The sequence below is a fragment of the Notamacropus eugenii genome, chromosome 3 (genome assembly GCF_028372415.1).
Source record: "Notamacropus eugenii isolate mMacEug1 chromosome 3, mMacEug1.pri_v2, whole genome shotgun sequence".
In the NCBI taxonomy this organism is placed as follows: domain Eukaryota; kingdom Metazoa; phylum Chordata; class Mammalia; order Diprotodontia; family Macropodidae; genus Notamacropus; species Notamacropus eugenii.
Genome location: NC_092874.1, coordinates 277,268,642 through 277,287,239, shown reverse-complemented (window position 1 = coordinate 277,287,239; position 18,598 = coordinate 277,268,642).

Here is an 18,598-nt window from a genome sequence, read left to right as displayed (position 1 = left end):
TGGAGTTGGATGTGTCTGCTCTATCCTTGTTATATATTCATGCTGTGTTAGAACAAAGTAATGTCTTTTTATTAACTGTTCAATGACTTAGAAGTGCCTCATTTTGTCCCCTAATCAAATCTGAATTGGGTGCTGGCGTCTGACCCACCCCTGACATATATACATTTGGGAGTCAATGACCCAGAGATGATAACCTGAATCCATGAGGGTTGATAAGGTAGCCAAGAAAGCATGTAATATGGAGAAAGAAAAAGGATCCAGGACAAAATTATGGTGAATACTCACGCAAATAATGAATGATGATCCATCAGGGGACAGCAAGAAGTAATGGTGGGACAGGCAGGAGGAGAACCATGAGAAAGCAGTGTCATTCAAACCTAGGCAAGAGAGAGTGCCCCAGGGCGTAGGTGATTGATGGCACCCCAGACTAAGGAGAAGTCAAGGAGAATGAAAAGAAAAGGCTATTGAATCCACAGCAAAGAGATTGTTGGTAACTCAGGAGAAAACAATTTAAGTTGAGTGGTACATCTGGAAGCCAGATTGCAAGTGTCTGAGGAGTGAGTGGGTGGTCAGGAAGTGGAAACTGGGAGTGCAGACAATTCTTTCAAGACAGGCAGCATGGATAGTGGTAAAATGATGACGCCCTTGGAGTTGGGATGACTGCCATTCTAGATCCTGCCTTGAACATTGACTAGCAGCATGACCGTGGCCAAGATAGTAACCTCTCTGAACCTCATTTTCCTCATCTGTAAAATGAGGGAGTTCAATTAGATGACTTTTCATTTCCCTTCCCTGCCTAAATCTATGAGTCTATGAGTTTGCAAGTAAAAGGCAGGAGAAATGGAGGATTGCTTGAGGGAATAGTAGGGTCACGTGAGGGTTTTAACCTAAGCATGTTCGTAGGCAGTTATAAAAGAAGCAACAGATTTAGAGAGAGATGGAAGACCAGAGACCCTGAATGGATAGGCAGTTCCTGAAAGCAACAATAAGGTATATAAACACAAAGACCAGATAGTGTGACAACTGAAAACCCTGCTTGCCTCTTCCCTTCCTCAGGCCCAAGTTATGTTTTGCTATTGCCTTTTTTTTTTTTAATCAACATGTGAAATTCAGAAAGCTTTGGATCCAGTGTCTTCAGAAACATTGAAACTTTCCATCCCATCCCATTAAGCAATTTGGGCATTCTTCCTCATGGCTCCAGTCTGACAGCTGGTACCAAGGGCTCCCTGCTGTTATGGATTCATTTGAGTCCAATATTTCTTCCATGTGGGTCTTACTTTGGGCCAAGAAAGTTAAATCACCCAAGTGGCTGAGATCGCCAACAAAACAGTGTCTGTGGAGGCCTCAGATGATAAATCCTGGTCCAAGGTTGCTAGCCCTTTTCCTTGCTGACATCATACTAAAAAGACTGGAGAGCCAGAGTTGGTTTAGACCTCGCTGTACTGACCCTGGGATTGTGTAGAACACCCAAGCCAGATTTTTCTTCCTTCTCTCCTGACTCCTTGAGATTCACCCCAGAGACCTGAATACCCTAAAAAGAAAAAAAAAAGGTTTCATTTCTCTGATGTTCTTTCTAACTAGATAGGCAAATCAAACTGAAATGAAGGAAAGAAAATAATTTGTCCTGCCAGGTCAGGGTGTGGCCATGGGATCGGAAAGACTGGGAACAGAGACTCCAAGCTGAGAGAGATCTGGTGTATCTATAAGGTGATCATTTAGAAGGTGGTGAATAAGCTGATGCCAGAAGGTTTAGCCACTGATCCTCAATCTAGGCAGGCTTGAGAAAAGTCAAGACCTAGAGGAGCAGTATGGGTAGATACTGTTGGCAACCTTCCTTGGTTTAAATGACTTTTTCAGTAGGACCTATTCTGGGGCCCTAGATGTTGCTCTGGGGGTGTACAGGGTGTTCAGGAGGACTAACATTTCAGGACTGCTCATTCACCTTTGGTGTCCACCTGCTATCCAACTCTAAACTGTGGCTCTAAGAAGCTGTAGCATGTGTGGCCTCCACACTCTGTCTCAGCAGAGGATAACCAAACGCATTGGTGATTTAGGGGGATGTCTATACCAAACATGAAGATTCCTCCCGTGGAATGGGAAGATGAGAATAATTTGTTCCAATAACCATGAAGGCAGCTGAAGTAGATGTCATGGAGTGCTTAGAGCTTGGTCAGACATTGAAGACTAGATTTAAACTCAGGTCTTCCAGATTCCAGGGACGACTAGGTGGCTCAGTGGATAGAATGCTGGGGCTAGAGGACCTGAGTTCAACTTCAGCCTCAGATACTTACTAGCTGTGTGATGCTAAGGCAAGTCGTTTGATCTCTGTTTGCCTCAGTTTCCTCAACTGCAAAATGGGGACCTGGGAGAAGGAAATGACAGGCCTCTCCAGTACTGTTGACAAGAAAACCCCATAAAAATAGGGTCAAAGAGTTGGACGTGACAACTTAACACCCAACAATTATTACCTCATTGGTTTGTTCACAACAACCCTAAGAGATAGGGCCTATTATTATCCCCATTTTGCTTGTGAGGAAACTGAGGCAAACAGATTAAGTGACTTGCCCCACACAACTTGCCCCACAAATGGGATTTGAATTCATATTTTCTTGACTGTAGGTGCCATGCTTTGTGCACTATGGCGCCACCTAGCCACCTCCAACTCACAGTGATGATCATTAACCTGTGTAGCATTTTAGGTTTACAAGAGCACTTTCCGTGCCCAATTTCATTTGATGCCCACATGGTCCCTCTTAGGCTGGCAGAGCAAACACTATTATTCCTGTTTCACACATGAAGAAATGGAGACTCAGAGGGACTAAAGAGTCGCCCTTGGTCATACAGTGGAAGGATTAGAACACACCTCTCTCCTGACTCCAATTCCAGAGGTCTTTCCACCAGGCCTTCCTGCTTCTCTCCCCAGGTAATGTGTTTAGGCCTCATTGCCTTACTTTATAAAATGAAATACTTACATGACTTTGTTGGGACTGGAAGCTCAATTCCGTGTGGACAGTCTCGGGCAGGTAAAAGTGGGACTTCTAAATCTTAGAGTCTTACGAGGCCCTCCATGAACAGCGGGGGTTTGAGAAGGTCAGACCGAGCTAGCTCGGCTAGCTCGGGTATTTCCGCCTCTCCCCCGGAGATACCTGATGGGTGGAGTCTCCCTGCCCTCGAGGTCGTCCCGGATTGGAGCACACCTAGTTACCTAACAGCACGGTATTGAGATGCAAACTGTGTGGCTGAAGATTAAGTAGGATTGAGGAAGCCTAAAAGCTCTTAGCACGTGTGGAGCCAAAGAGAAAAGTAGGGCTCCGCTTCTTTTCTTTCCTCTCTCCCCTCCCCCTCTCTCCCCGCTTGTACTTCTACTTCCATTCCCTTAAGCTTAGCCTTCTTAGGAAATCTCCCCCTCTTCGTCCTAAGAAAGAAGAGCCCCTGCACTTGTAACCGAAACCCTGTAATAAAGCTCAACCCCTGTTTGACTCTGGAACGTCCTTTCTCTCATATGTGCATCCGGCGTGGCCAGCCGAAGACCTCGGGAGGTGAGGTAAGAAAGACTCGGGTAGCCCAGTACAGGCCTCTAGGCTTGGCATGACTTAATGTAGAATGAGGTGAGCTGAGCCAGAAGGACAACCTATACTATAATAGCATATAGCATACTATAATAGCAATAGTTTTATAACCATTGAAGACTTTTAAAAGCTGATGAAGAATGAAATGACCACAACCAGGTGAACAATTTATGCAATAATAACTGCAATAAAAAACAAATAACTCAGAAATCTGTAAGAACTATTTATCAATACAATGGCCGTCCATGATTCCAATGATGAAATATGGTATCCATAGCCAAGAAGTGATGCATTTGGGTGGCAGAATGAGGCAGATATTTTTGTCTACAATCATTGAAGGAATTTCTTTTGCTAGACTACGCATGTTTGTTATCAGAAATTTGTTTTTCTTTTCCTTTTTAAATGCATTGGGCAGCAGGGAAATACTATAGCTTTCTGTTTATTTTGAAAATAGAGGTAGAAAAGAATTTTAAAATAGGAAGGGAGAGGCTACAGATAGGGAATGTTATATGTACTTTCAGGTGAGGTCACTATATTGTTAGTTTCACCTGTTTTATTGTGTTGCAAAAGTTGTTTTGTCATTGTTTAGTCATTTCAGTCATATCTGACTCTTTGTGATCCTACTTGGGGTTTTCTTGGCATAGATAAGGGAGTGGTTTGCCATTTCCTTCTCCAGCTCATTGGGCAGATGAGAAAACTGAGGTGAACAGGGTTAAGTGACTTGCCCAGGGTCACACAGCTAGTAAGTGCCTGAGGTCAGCTTTGAACTCATGAAGATGAGTCTTCCTGATTGTGAGGCCAGTACTCTATCCACCATGCAACCTAGCTGCCCATGTGTTGTAACAGCCTTCTCACAAAATGGGAGTGATCTATAAATAATGTAAAAACAAAATACATTCACAAAAGAAAAGGTTTTTTTGTTGTTGGGTTTTTCTTTTTTTTTTTCGCTTTGTTTTTTTTTAAAAAGGGGGAATAGTTTTATAGTTTGGAGAATTATCCTTGGAGAAGGTGAGCCTCATCAGGAGGAATGAGTTCTTTGACTCTCCAGTGACCCTAACAACTTCCTTCTTGTCAGAAGCACCAAAAGTGGCACCATATAAATTTGGAGGATTGTATAGATCCCTGGGGAGAGCTATTTTTCCCTTTTATCAGCTTGGATTAAAGTCTTTGTGTTTTCTACTGGGTAAAATCAAACTCGTCCTGTAGTTAGAAATAAACAAAGGAGTGTGTGTTAGACTGGCTTATCTTTTGGTCCCCTTAGCTCAAAATTCTCTGATCCTGGCAGGGTAGACAGCTTTAGTACTGAAGTTATTCCTTCTATTGACTCCAAAGCACTTCCGTGCAGTTTCCATCTATTGATTCTGTCTCTCTGGGGCCAAGCAGAACAAGCCTCATTTTTCTTTCCTGACAGCCCTTCAAAAAACTTGAAGATGGTTGTCGTTTCTCCCACTCTGAAATCCTCTCTTGTGTGACTAAATCCCACCATTGCCTTCAACCAAGAATTGGTCTCTATGTTACTAAATGCTCAAATACAGAATGAATGGATTATCACCTTGAATATTTCCAAACATCTGGATATTGATGTGTGCGGATCTCAAAGATCTCTGAAGATGTCTGATGGTTGGCAATGTCCTCCATGGGCCACATCCTACAAGAAACTTTTCCTGATTGTGCCAAGTGTCCCCCTCAAATAATCATGTCTACACATGCATGCTTCTATGTTGTATCTTCTAATGGGGGGTAGCTAGATGGTGTAGGGGATAGAGTGTCAAACCTGGAGTCAGGAAGACTCATCTTCCTGAATTCAGGTCTGCATTTATAATATATTTAAATATGTTCCATTTATATATGCATTCATGCTATATTTATATATATTATTCATATATTTATGTATGTATATAATGTTTTAGATATAGTTAGTAAGCCTAGAATATGCTCCATCCTCTCTCTTTTTTGTAGAGTCATTTCCTTTCTTATAATAAGACACAACTGCATCAAACCACCTTGTATTGGATGACTTTGTGTATTTTGTATTTATTTGCTTTTTATTTACTGTATATATTTTTATACGTAGTTTTTGCCTTTCTTTTCTGCCCCCATTAGGATACAAACTCCCTGTGATCAGGGACTCTTCCATTCTTTGTACTTGTAGCTCTAGTACTTCGGACAGCACCTGGCACATGGGAGGAGCTAGCTATATACCTGCTGAGTGACTGATTGATATATATGTTTTTAGGCATAGAACATGTTATCCATGATAGATATACACATAAATATACATACATGTATGTTTGTATATGTATGTGTGGGTATAGTATATAACTTATTTGTGTGTTTTTATATACATGATGTCTCCAAAGTCTTAGTGATATTTTAGGCTTTAGTAGCTCAAAAGCGATTATATCTATCTGTCTATCTGTCTGTCTATCTATCTATCCATCTATCTATCTATCATCTATCTACCTGTCTCCTCTGTCTGTCTATATCTTTAATAAAACAATAGCATAAAAGTTTTTAATAATAGTGTAAGCTTTAATGGCTTTAAACCAGACTGAGACTTTTGGGATACCCTATATCTACAGCATATATGTATATAATGGATACAAATAGGTGACCCCTACAGGATCGTTGGCATCATTGAAAAAAGCAGTTGACAGAATGAAGAAGGTCGAGAAGAGATGGGACTGGATTGAAGTGTTCCTTTTCTCTAAGTATCCTAACATTGTGCCTTGCCCATAGTTGGCACTGGGTTGGATGGTGAAATTAATTAATTAATTATTTTAATGATTGATAGATTCACTCTTTAAAACTGAGCTTATTTTTAAGCCTACTGAAAATGTGGTTTATTTTAAGTCCTACTGAGAGGTTGTGACCCAGAGAGGGTAGGTACCCATCACCAGAAGAAACAACTCATTGGTGAAGTACATAGAATGCTGGATTTGGAGTCAGAAAGACCTGAGTTCAAATGCCACCTTAGATACTTATGTGATCATGCGTGAGTCACTTAGCTTCTGTTTGTCTCAATTTTCTCATCTGTAAAATGGGGGTGATCATAGCATCTACCTTGAAAGGTTATTCTGCAAATGAAATGAAATCACATATGTGAAGGGTTTTGCAAATCTTGAGATGCTACATAAATGCTAGCTGTTTTGTTATTATTATTATTGTTCCAGAAAGAGGAGTTAAAGATGATGATGGAAGGGAAAAGGAAATATCTTTTCTCAGCTTGGCAGCTTCCTCCTCTTCCTCATCCCCTGCCCTGCACCCCAGGAAAAAGAGGGGAAAAGGAAGGCACCGTTGCTCCTTAGTCTCTGAGATGCGTTAGTCAGGGAGGACTCCCAGATGCTCTGTTTAAATATTATTCAAAGGGTATCTGGGGCATACTGTGGAATTGAATTCTATTCAGGGAAAAGTGGGAAAATGTTGATACTTCCTGCCAATCTTGCAGCAGCCCTGACCTGGGGTTGTTTGGGTAATTTTTAAAAATTCTGCCCACTTCCTATGTACATAAGGGTGTTTTCTGAATGAATGAGGAGACAGAGAAGCCCATGAAAAGTTTGAAAGCTTGGGAATCCCTGGCTCGCTTGTGAAGGCTGATATAATTTGGGATGGGAGCAAAGAAGAGGCCAAGTTTGAGGTCAGCATAGTGACCAAGCCTCCAGCCCACGGGATCCTAAGCCTTTTTTTTGGTGTCCTTGACACCTTTTGGTATTCAATGAGGTGAAGTGTATGAACAAAATCATGTTTTTAAATGTATAGAATTAATTGCAAAGGAAACTGTGTCAAACTAAAGATGTAATTTTTTCCCCATCTAAATTCAGGAACTTCCTGAAATTTCCCCACCAACTCTTTAGATATCATGGGACCCCAAGTTTAAAACCTTGATCTAGAACAAAGAGCCAGAGAGACAGAATAGAGCAGGACACAACCCATGGAGCAGGGGTCAAGTGCAGAATCGCCTATTAATCATAGCTGGTCCCTGGGTAAGGTCCGGTGCCAGGAACAGTAATACTTTAGGAGTTCTGCTTGCCCCCTTGAGCTTCCTGTAGGAACAAACTATTTCTCTCATAGATTGCTCTGCAACAGGAGCAGCTCATTGATACTGGATGTGGTACCACCTACCAAGGGCAGCTAGATGGCACAGTATACAGAGCACTGGGCTTGAAGTCAGGAAGACTCATCTCCCTGAGTTCAAATGTAGCCTCGGACACTTATTAACTGTGTGATCCTGGTCAAGTCACTGTTTAACTCAGTTTCCTCATCTGTAAAATGAACTGGAGAAGAAAATGATATACCACTGAATATCTTTGCCAAGAAAACCCCAGATGGGATCATGAAGAGTTAGATGCAATAAAAATGACTAAACTGAAACCAGCTAGCAACCACCCCTGTTAAAATCATTCTCACATTTGTCCTGAAGGGCCAAGACTATGGCCCTCCTGCAAATCCCTTTAGAATGCTCTGCTGAGCAGTTCAATCATATTGAAACACCGTGGCTTAGAGTCAGGAGCACCTGAATTCAAATCCTGCCACTGATAATTACTAGCTTTGTGACTCCAGGCAAATAATTTGCCTTTTGTTCCTCAGTTTTCTCAAATGTAAATTGAAAAGTTTGGAATCACTAGCTTCATATGTTCCTTTCAGCTCTAAGCTATGACCCTGAAAGTAATAAAAACTTCTGTGATTCTCAGTTTCTTCATCTGTAAAATGGATGTACCTGAGTGTGAAGAACTTTGCAAACTTTAAGGTGCCACATATGTGTCAGTTATCTTTAGTCACTGAGATTAGAAACTAATCACCCTTTGCAGTTTCTTTTTAAAATAAAAAAAATCTTTTTCTCCTCATTAAAACAGCTAAAATGAAAGCATCCAGTAAATGCACCTAAACTTTAAGAGTAATAAAATGCTTTAGAGCATCTAATGAAGAACAGACATAGGTACATATAGGTACATATAGGAATCTTTGTTGTACTGTTTGTCTACTTCTCCCTTTCATTCCTTTAAAACCTGGATGGAGCTTTAGAAAAAGGCCCTCTCTTCTCTTTGGAGAGAGTCACTTTAGCTGAAATGGAGATCAGGCTCTGGGCCAGACCTCCTGCTCCTCTGGCTACAATCCCAGCTCACGGGGGTCATCTATCTCTCCAACTGCTCCCAGAGCTTAGACAATAACTCACATCTCTATCTTCTCTTAGGGCTGGCAAAGCATTGTTCTAGTGACTAGGATCCTGTGAGCGTCAGCCTCCCTATTTTAGAGATGGGCCAACTGAGGCCTGGGAGAAGTTAAGAGATTTAGGAGGTAGGTCATGAGAGCTTTTTCCATCTTATTTTATAGATGATCAATCTGATCAGAAAACCAAGACTCAGGGAGTTTGAGACACTCAAAAGTTAGATCATATTATCATTATTCTCTCCATTTAAAGATGAAGAAACAGAGTCTTAGAGAGATTAAGAGATTTATGAGATACGTCACAGGAGCATCGTTCTCCCTATTTTACAGATTAGGAAACTGAGGTTTAGAGAGATAAAGAGGCTTGTGCAGCTGTGTGAATAATATTCTCCCCATTTTACAGATGAGGAAACTGAGACTTTGGCTAAGTAAGTGAGTTCTATGGTAAGTGAGAATGGGACTCAAACTTATTTCTGCTAGTTCTAGACTCAGTACTTTATTTCATTATCCTGCTTGGCTTCTTTGAAATTCAAATAGCCCACATTTATATAGAAATTTAAGACTTCCAGTCACTTTCCAAATATTATCTCATTTGGTCCTAATAATAATAATAGCTAACATTTATTTAGGACCTACTATGTGCCAGGCACCGTGTTAAACATTTTATAATTGTTATCCCATTGGAATCTCACAACCACCCTGGAAGGAAGGGGCTGTTGTTTATCTCTATTTTATAGTTGAGGAAACTGAGGCAGACAGAGGTTAAGCGACTTCCTCAAGGTGATACAGCTAGTAAATGCCTGAAACTGGATTTGAACTCAGGTCTTCCTGACTCCCAGCTCAGCATTGTATCCACTGCACCCCCTAGCTGCCTCAGTTCTTGTTCTATCCCTTGTCCTAATTGAACATTAATGTCCTTCTCCAATTTATTAGAGTCTGCTCCCAGGTTTCTCCTAAGTTCTATGACTATATCCTCTTTGTGCTTTTCAAAGTCGATGCTGCCTCTGTGTACCAGTAATGAGGACAAGAATGGAATCCAATGGAATATAAGGTCTCAAAGGCAGGGACTATTTTATTTTTGTCCTTCTAGGAGACTTGCATGGTATTTCATGAATGTTTGTTGAAAGAATGAATGACGCTATATTCTATGCGACTTGACTAATGTGAAAATGTATCTAACAGGAATGTATGCGTAGAGACTCTATCAGATTGCATACCATCTTGGAGAGGGAGAGGGAAAGGAGAGGAAAAATATTAAAACTTATGGAAGTGAATGTTGAAAACTGAAAACAAATAAATTAATAAATTTGGAGGAAAAAAACAAAAGAAAAAAAGAATGAATGAATGTTCTCTGTTCCATCCTTCTAGTTAATTGATGACTGCTGTTTCTAAGGCTCAGTTTCAGTTGCTGGAAAAGTGGAACTCTGTACTTTGATCTTGCTGTGGTCTTTAGCATTTCCTTGGGCTTAAAGATATATTAACAGGCTCTGTTTTTGGGACAGTGGATTTGGCACCTAGAGTCTATAAGATTCATCTTCATGAGTTCAAATCCAGCCTCAGATACTTGCAATCTCTCTGACTCTAGACAAGTCACTTTCTCCTGTTTGCCTCAGTTTCCTCATCTGTAAAATGAAATGGAAAAAAAAATAGCAAACCACTCCAGTATCTTTGCCAAGAAAACCCCAAATGGGATCATGAGAGATGGTCAGATGCAACTGGACATCAACAATAACATACTTTTCCTTCCTTGGATCTTTGGATTTAGAGCTGGAAGAACCATAGAAATAATCTGCTCTAGTCTCGTCATTTTGAAGATGGGAAAACTGAGTGTAGGGGTTAAGACTTCAGTGTGTCAGTGGATGGAGAACTCACTAGTGTGGGTGTTTCTGCCAATAATAGACATTACAACTCACCCTTGCTCTGGTGCAACCATAAATCGATCATATCCTGCCAAAAATCTTTCCACCCGATGGGCTCCACCCAATGTACATCAGATTTTCCTCTAGGTTATCTTGATATCGTGTAGAAAGATAACAGTTGAACATATGCACTGTTCCTTGGTTATCCTTTTGTGACCAACCCACCTTATTTTCCTGTAGTAAACCTCCAAGGACCTTCTTTATCTCAATGGTCCTATGTTCTTCTTTGTGGATAATGTGTTGCCGCTCACACATGCCCACCATCTACCTCTTGGTTGCTCCATTTGAACTCAGTTCCTCTGACTTCAAATCCTACTGTCTTATACTAAGTTTTCAGGTACATTTTTATTTAAGGGAGAATTATCACTTATGAACCTCGGAGTCTGAGTGGATTTGCTAAAGGCTATTTCTGTTGTCTCAGCCTAATAGTTTGGTAAATAGCAAGGGAAAGGACTCTGAAGGTTATCTAATCAGAGATCTTGATCCAGAAGGTCCCTCGGCTGGTATCCAGCCCCTCCTATATCCCTCCAGCCATTAGGCTTCTTCCTGTGACCTTAACCACCACCTTTTCCCCACTGACAACTTGTACTCAGCCTCTGGTTCCCCCTATTCACCGAGGTTGGTTTTTGCTTTGTCTCCCTGGGATCCAGACTTCCACACCATCCCTTAGACTGCTCCAGCCTAGGTGGGGAGAACTCTCCTCTTATTCTAGCTCCCCTTTCAAAGTTCCCTTATCTCACTTAGATTTACATAAGCCCCTTGAAAATAGGAACTATTTAGTTTCCTTCTATTTGTGTCATCAGCTCTTAGCACATAGTAAACAAAACATTATCTATCTCCTAATTTTCTATTTATCATATTACTTGTCTCCTATTTATCTCTCTTATCTATCTCTTCTGTCTACTTATCTGTTGTATCATATCTATCTGTCATGTCTATCCTTCTCTCTTTTCTCTCCCTCCTCTCTCTTCCCCTCCTCCTTTTTTCCTTTCTTCCTGTTTTCCCCTCTTTCTCTCCCTTTTACTCTGTGTCTCTATCTCATTCTCTCCCTCTCTCTCTTTTTCTCTGTCTCTGTGTCATTTTCCCTCTCTTCCTCCTTCTCTGTGTCTCTGTCTCATTCTCTCTCTCCTTTTTCTCTCTGCCTCTTTCTGAGTTTCTGTCTCATTCTCTCTCCCTCTTTTTCTCTCTTTCTGTGTCTCTCTCATTTTCTCTCTCTCCCTCTCTCTGTCTCATTCTCTCTCCCTCTTTTTCTCTCTGTCTCTTTCTGTCTCGTTTTCTCTCTCCCTCTCTCTGTGTCTCTGTCTCTCATTCTCTCCTTCTTTCTCTCTCTCTTTTTCTCCCTCACTCCCCTCCTCAACCCTTCATTTTATAAATGAGGAAACTGAGGCCCCAAAAGGTTAAGTCACTTGCAGAAAGTCACACAGGTGGGCAGAATCGGGTTTCATGCTTGGGTTTTGTAATTCCATATTCAGTCCTCTTTCCATTGTATCAGGCTGCCTCTGGTGAGGGGAGGGCTGTATTTAGAAAGCTAAAAAGGCATCTCTGGGGAGATACAGAAGCTTTGTTACCAATTTTAGCAGATACAGAGTTTATCAGAGCTTCCCTGCTCCCAGGAAATGCCTCTGGCTCAAGGCCTGCCTGACTAGCAGGGCATTTCATAGAAGGACTCAATCCATGTTCTCCTATGAAGACACCAGTCAGAATATGGTTGCTGGTAAAACCCAGACAAGTGAAAGATAAATACTTCCTTTTAGATGGAAAGGGAGGCAAAAGTGTTGTTGTCCTATGTGGGAAAGCTGGCCCATCCTTCTCCTTGATGAGGTGGTTCAATTCTGTGATCACTGGAGCTTGGACAAAGTATCAGGAATCCTGCCACGGATCCTAGGGAGCTGGCTCATTGGTAGAGTTGTGAGGATGCCTGCCACTCTCTCATCTCTTCTCCAGGGCAATCTCCTTCATCTTCTCCCTTTGCCAAATGTACACTAACTATCCTTTCATGTTCCATACTCCCTCCTTTCCCCCATCTGTCTTATTTACTTCTTTCTTCTCATTCCCAAGCAGTCCCTTTCTCCCAGCCTAGTCTCTTCCCATGTCCCTTTTTCTCCCAAGTAACGCCTTCTGGGATGGAGTAATGATTTCTCCTGGTCTTCCAAGGGTCTGTCACTCCATTGCAGGAATTTTAAGAGTGATGTTGGCATGTCCCTGGGAGAGGGAGGGACTTTTATATCATGAGGGGATTCAAAACTCTAACATATGCAAATCAATTAAAGCAACTGGACCTGTATTATATTATGAACATGAAAATAAGAATAATCATAGCTGGCACTTGCAGTGGGGAACCTATGGCCTTGAGGCCACATGTGGCCCTCTAGGTCCTCAAGTGCTACTCTTTGACTGAACCCTAACTTCACAGAACAAATCCCCCTAAAAAAAGGATTTGTTCTGTAAAACTTGGACTTAGTCAAAAAGTCACACCCAAGGACCTAGAAGGCCACATGTGGCCTCGAGGCCACAGTTTCCCCATCCCTGGATAATATCTTTAAGATTTGCCAAGTGTTTCACATACATTATCTCATTTGAACAACTTTTTGAAGTAGGTGCTCCTATTATCTCCACTTTTACAAAAGAGGAAACTGAGTCTGAGAGAAGCTAAGTGACTTATCCCAGGTCACAGAGCTAGTAAGTTTTTGAGTCAGGATTCGAATTCAAATCTTCCTCACCCCATTGACTGGGCCCAAGTGAAGCCAGTATAATAAGCAGATAGAATACAGGACTTAAAGTCAGGAAGACCTGAGTTTTACTCCTATCTCAGATACTTAGCTGTTGTGTGATATAAGGTGAGTCACTTTTCCTCTTAGACTCAGTTACTTCATCTATAAAAGTGGGGAGAATAATAGCACCTTCCCTCGTAGGATTGATTTGAAGCTCAGATGAAGAGATGTATGTGTACTGCTTTGCAAACCTTAAAGTGCTACGTAAGCATTAGCTGTTATGAGATAGATGGCAAATCCGGAAATAACAAAGGACAGGCAGATAGATGGACAAATGAGTAGCTGGATGGATGGATGGATAAATGGATGGATGGATGAATAGACAATTGGTTGAATACATAGATAGATGGACAAACGAGTGTATGTGTTCGTCCTTCATTGCCAAAGAAGACCATGACATCAGAGAAATGATGACATGACTTGCATTTGACTTTGTTTTGAGTGAGGGAGGGCTGTGCAGGTCACCAGCCTCACTTCTCCTCCAGAGACATCTGAGTCCAGTGACCAGATATTCATCAGGATGACTGGAGATGACCCAGGATGAGGCAGTTGGGGACAAACGAGTAGTAGAAAGAAGGATGGATGAATGGATAGATAGACAGATGGTTGAAGAGAGAGATGTACAAATGAGTAGATAGATAGATAGATAGATAGATAGATACATACATACATACATACATACATACATACATACATATACATACATAGATACGTAGATAGGAAAAAAAGAGAGAGAACACTTGGAGGAGAAAAGGAACACAGAATCACATATAAGATGATAAATTTAGATTTGGAAGGGAATTCAGTGCTTACTTTATCCAACCCTTTATTTTACAGGTCAGGACACTGAGGCCTAGAGGGCCTAAGTGACTAACATAGGTCAGACAGATTGCAAGTGGAAGATATAGGCTTCATGCCAAAGTTCTCTGAATTCGAATCCAGGACCCTTCCCACTCTACATGTAAATGAGGAATATGAGTTATTGTGCTTACATCCCAAGGACCAATATGTGGAAAGTGTTGGTAGGCAGATTTCATTTCAGTATAAGGAAGAACTTTTAGAAATGTCTAAAAATGAATTTGTTGACTTCTTAGGGGTAGTGAGCTCCCCATCACTGGAGGTATTCAAGCAGAACCTGCATTCTGGATGACTACTTGTTAGGACCACTCTTTTGGGACAGAGAGTTGGACAAGATGATTTATGAGATTCCTTCTAGCTGGATGAGTCCACGATTCTATGAGCCCTTTCCTCATGTATCCCCAATTACCCTAAATAGACTTGACATGAAGCATGACTTCCGGCCCTGAAACAGTCGCATTGAAGTATTTCTAAATGTTAGCATCTAATTTTCTTGTGCTTTGTGCCTCAAGACTTTCATTCTATAGGCACAGCTGAGCCTCTTGGGGGTGAAACTTATTAGCTTTGAAACTGTGTGGGGGTCAGAAGGAGTAGAAGGGATAACCAAGCAAGGTTGGAGTTATATAGCTTCCAGGCCCCCCCTTTCTTTATCTCCCCACACATTCATGTGGACTCTTGATTGCTTATTTAGCATCAAAGGATGTAGAACCAGCATGGAACCTTAGTGACATAACCTCTTTGGGTCTCATGAGTTTCCTCATATGTATCATGAAAGAGTTGGATCAGATGACCTCTGAGATGCATTCCAACTTTCAACCTATGATCCTATGGTGCTGTACCCAGGCTCTGATTTTGTTGTCACTGAGTTATTTAAATGATCTCCAACTCTTTGTGACCTCATTTGGGGTTTTCTTGGCAAAGATACTGGAGAGGTTTGCTGTTTCCTATTCCAGCTCATTTTACAGATAAGGAAACTGAGATCAACAAGGTGAAGTGACTTGCCCAGGGTCACACAGCTAATACGTGTGTGAGGCCATATTTGAACTCAAGTCTTCCTGATATGGCCCCTACCTGCCTCAAGCCCTCATTTTACAAATGAGGAAACTGAGGCTTGGATAAATTAAGTAAGTTTCCGAGGGTCCCACATAGTGAAAACCTGTCATTTTTTAAAGAAACTATCCCAAACGTATTGGTCTCATAGAAATTGTGATTGGCACCATAGTACAATGAAAAGAGCCCAGGATTTGGGGTCAAAAAGTGTAGGTTTCAATCTTGACTTGGCTACTCACCTGTGACATGATTCTGGACAGGTGCATTGACTTCTCTGGGTATTTGTTTCCTTTTCTGTAAAATGAGCAGGGTAGATCACAGTAGGTGACCTTCAATGCAGCCTCCGGTTCTAAATCTATATTCTTATGAGTTTTATAACAATTCTTATAAGTTTTATAGCAATCCATTAATTTCCTATGGTATTGGGTAATACATATTATACCACTGACAGTCTTGAATTTTTATGTTTTGGTCTAGACCTGTTATCTCACCTATGTAGAAATACCCCTTCACTCATAACAAATCAAAAACTCATTTGTGATTTGTAGGATTATGAGCTAGAAGGGGACCTGAGACACTCCCTAGTTTAATTTCATTTTTTTCAAAAATTTAATTTAAATTTTTTTTAGTTAACAAAAGTCTCTCTCTCTTTCTCCCCAATGGAAAAAAAAAGTAAAAAAAAAATAAAAACCTTCCTAACAAATATATATTGCCAAGCAAAAAAAAATGTTCACATTGGCCATGGCCAAAAATACGTCTCATTCTGTACCCTGAGTTCATCCCCTCTTTGTCAAGAGGTGGGTAGGCTACTTCGTCTTGAGTCATCTGGAACTATGGTCAGTCATTGCATTGTTCAGAGCTCTTACGTCTTCCAAAGTTATTTGTTGTTACAATACAACTCTCCCCCCGTGCCATTTTACAGAAGCTGAAACCAAGGCCCATATGTGTGGTAAACATCAGAGATGCGATCAATTACCTTGTAGCAGCACTCTGTGTCTTGCCAGTGGTCACCTACTAGTCTGTGTCAGAGCCAGAATCTGAACCTAGGTCTTCCAGACTCCAAGGCCAGGATTCTCTTCACCACCCCCAAGCTATCTCATTCCTAGAGCAAAACCAACAATCTCTTCCACTTCATCAGCCTGATAAGTCTTTTGCACGAACTGGGCCTAGAGAGGAAAGCAAACAGACATGTTGACCTAAGTCTGGAAGCCAAGACCTTCCCTGGGATGTGCAAAACAAAGCGATCTTTTCACAAACTCAGAAGCACCCTGTAGCCTTGCATGAATCATTTAGTTACTTCTGCTGGGTTTGTCCTCTGGTGGTGATTTCCATTCAGCAAAAACAAGTGTACAGATTAAGAATTCATCCCAACAGCTGAGTTGACCTCCCTGAGCTGCCTCCTCAATTAACCAATCATTCCATCACTGCCACAGATGGAGCTTAATTTAAAATGGGTGTGCTCTGATCTGAGAGTCCTCTCCTTCCTGCTGTGGATTGTGAGTCCAGGAGAAGCAGCTCTTGGGAGCCCAAGCTTTCCTTCCAAAATTAAATTGCCTTTTGGTGCCCTCAGTGTCTAGACCGGCCTTGTTTCCCTTTTACAAGCTAATCAACACTAGAAAGAATGGGCAGGCTCCCCTTGGGACCATTAGGAGAGACCCAAGCCAACATGAGACCTTGGGACCAGGATTCAATGGCCAAGGAATAGAGAGAGGCCTTTCCACTGGTCTGCCATTGTTCTGGCTGGATGTGTCTTGTAGTATCAGACACCTAGGGCTTCAATCCCGTCATTTAATTTCCTAATTAAAAGATTAGCAATAATATCTATCCTGGGGCAGCTAGGTGGCGCCATATTATTGCACAGAGCACGGGATCTAGAGTCAGGAAAACTCACCTTCCTGAGTTCAAATCCAGCCTTCAAACACTTACTTGCTGTGCGACCCTGAGCAAGTCACCTAACCCTTTTTGCCTCAGGTTCCTCATCTGCAAAATGATCTGGAGAAGGAAATGGCAAAGCACTCTAGAATCTTTGCCAAGAAAATTCCAAATGGAGTCACGAAGACTATGCATGTTGATCTTTTTAGATGAAGTGATTCTCCAAAGATCACACAGGGAGTGAGTAAGCAGCAAAGTAGTATACAAAAGCCATAGCCGCTGACCGAAAATCTTGGAATCGTTCATTTTATAATCCCATTCATTTTGAAGATGGGGAAAGTGAGGCACAGGAGTCACTGAGTCCAACCCATACCCAATCAAGAATCCCTCTACAGCATCTCCAGTAAGAGATGAAAGGGGTCTTAAAGACCGGTAAACTTAACCCTATTTATTCTACAAATTGAGAAACTGAGGAAGAAAGCAGGTAAATGGCTTGCCCAGTGTCACACAGCTAGTAAGTGTCTGAGGTGACAGATAAACCAATCCCCTTTCTTCTTCACCATGCTGCCTCTTGTTCATGAGTTCATAAATTCCGTTCCAGCATGGGTTAGTTTACTTTGCAAAGAAAGAGACGCTACTCTCTCCCACACCCTTCCCTCCAGCAAGTTCTCTCGGCAAGTATAGGCTCTTGCCACAGCACACCCCTCTGGTAGAATAGGATTCAGAATCCATGGCCCAGGGAGGATAGAAGGGCTGACAGTCTTATCTTTGTGTAGGAGAAGTTTTTTGTATACCTCTGTACAATTCTGGAAATATTATCTGATGCTCTCCTGTGACTGGCCTGACTTCCAGTCTTTCAGTGCCCTGTAAACTGCCCTTGAAGACAATTGTGGTCATGTCCCATAGCATTCAGGAAGGGTGGTTCCCTTGTCCCTTCCTCCCTGGTGTTTGGGGTGTCTGTGTCTGTGTGGCGCCTGGTCTCAGAGCGTTGGCTAAGCCCCAGTGAAAGATCCCGGAATCATACGGCTTAGAAATGGAAGGCAGTCAACCCACCTATTTTACAGAGAAGGAAACTGAGGCTCAGAAGGAGGGAGGATTTATGGCATTAAAAGCTGGACTGAATAAAATTGTCCTCAATGAGAAGAAAGGTGGCATCTCTAAGAAACCTTTTATTCCTAACATTTCATTCCTAGAACTCCTTGCCGGGAAGAACGGGTTTGCCTTTAAGAATTTTGGGGGGAGGGTTATTGCCCATGCATCTGTAATTTGCTTTTCACCCTCCTGTGAATGCCTTTGCTGCTGTTTCTTTGCTGGTTATTTGGATCACTGTTGGAGGGTATCAGCTATCTGCCACTGGGGAGGATGAAAGAGACAATGCACCCCAAACATGTGG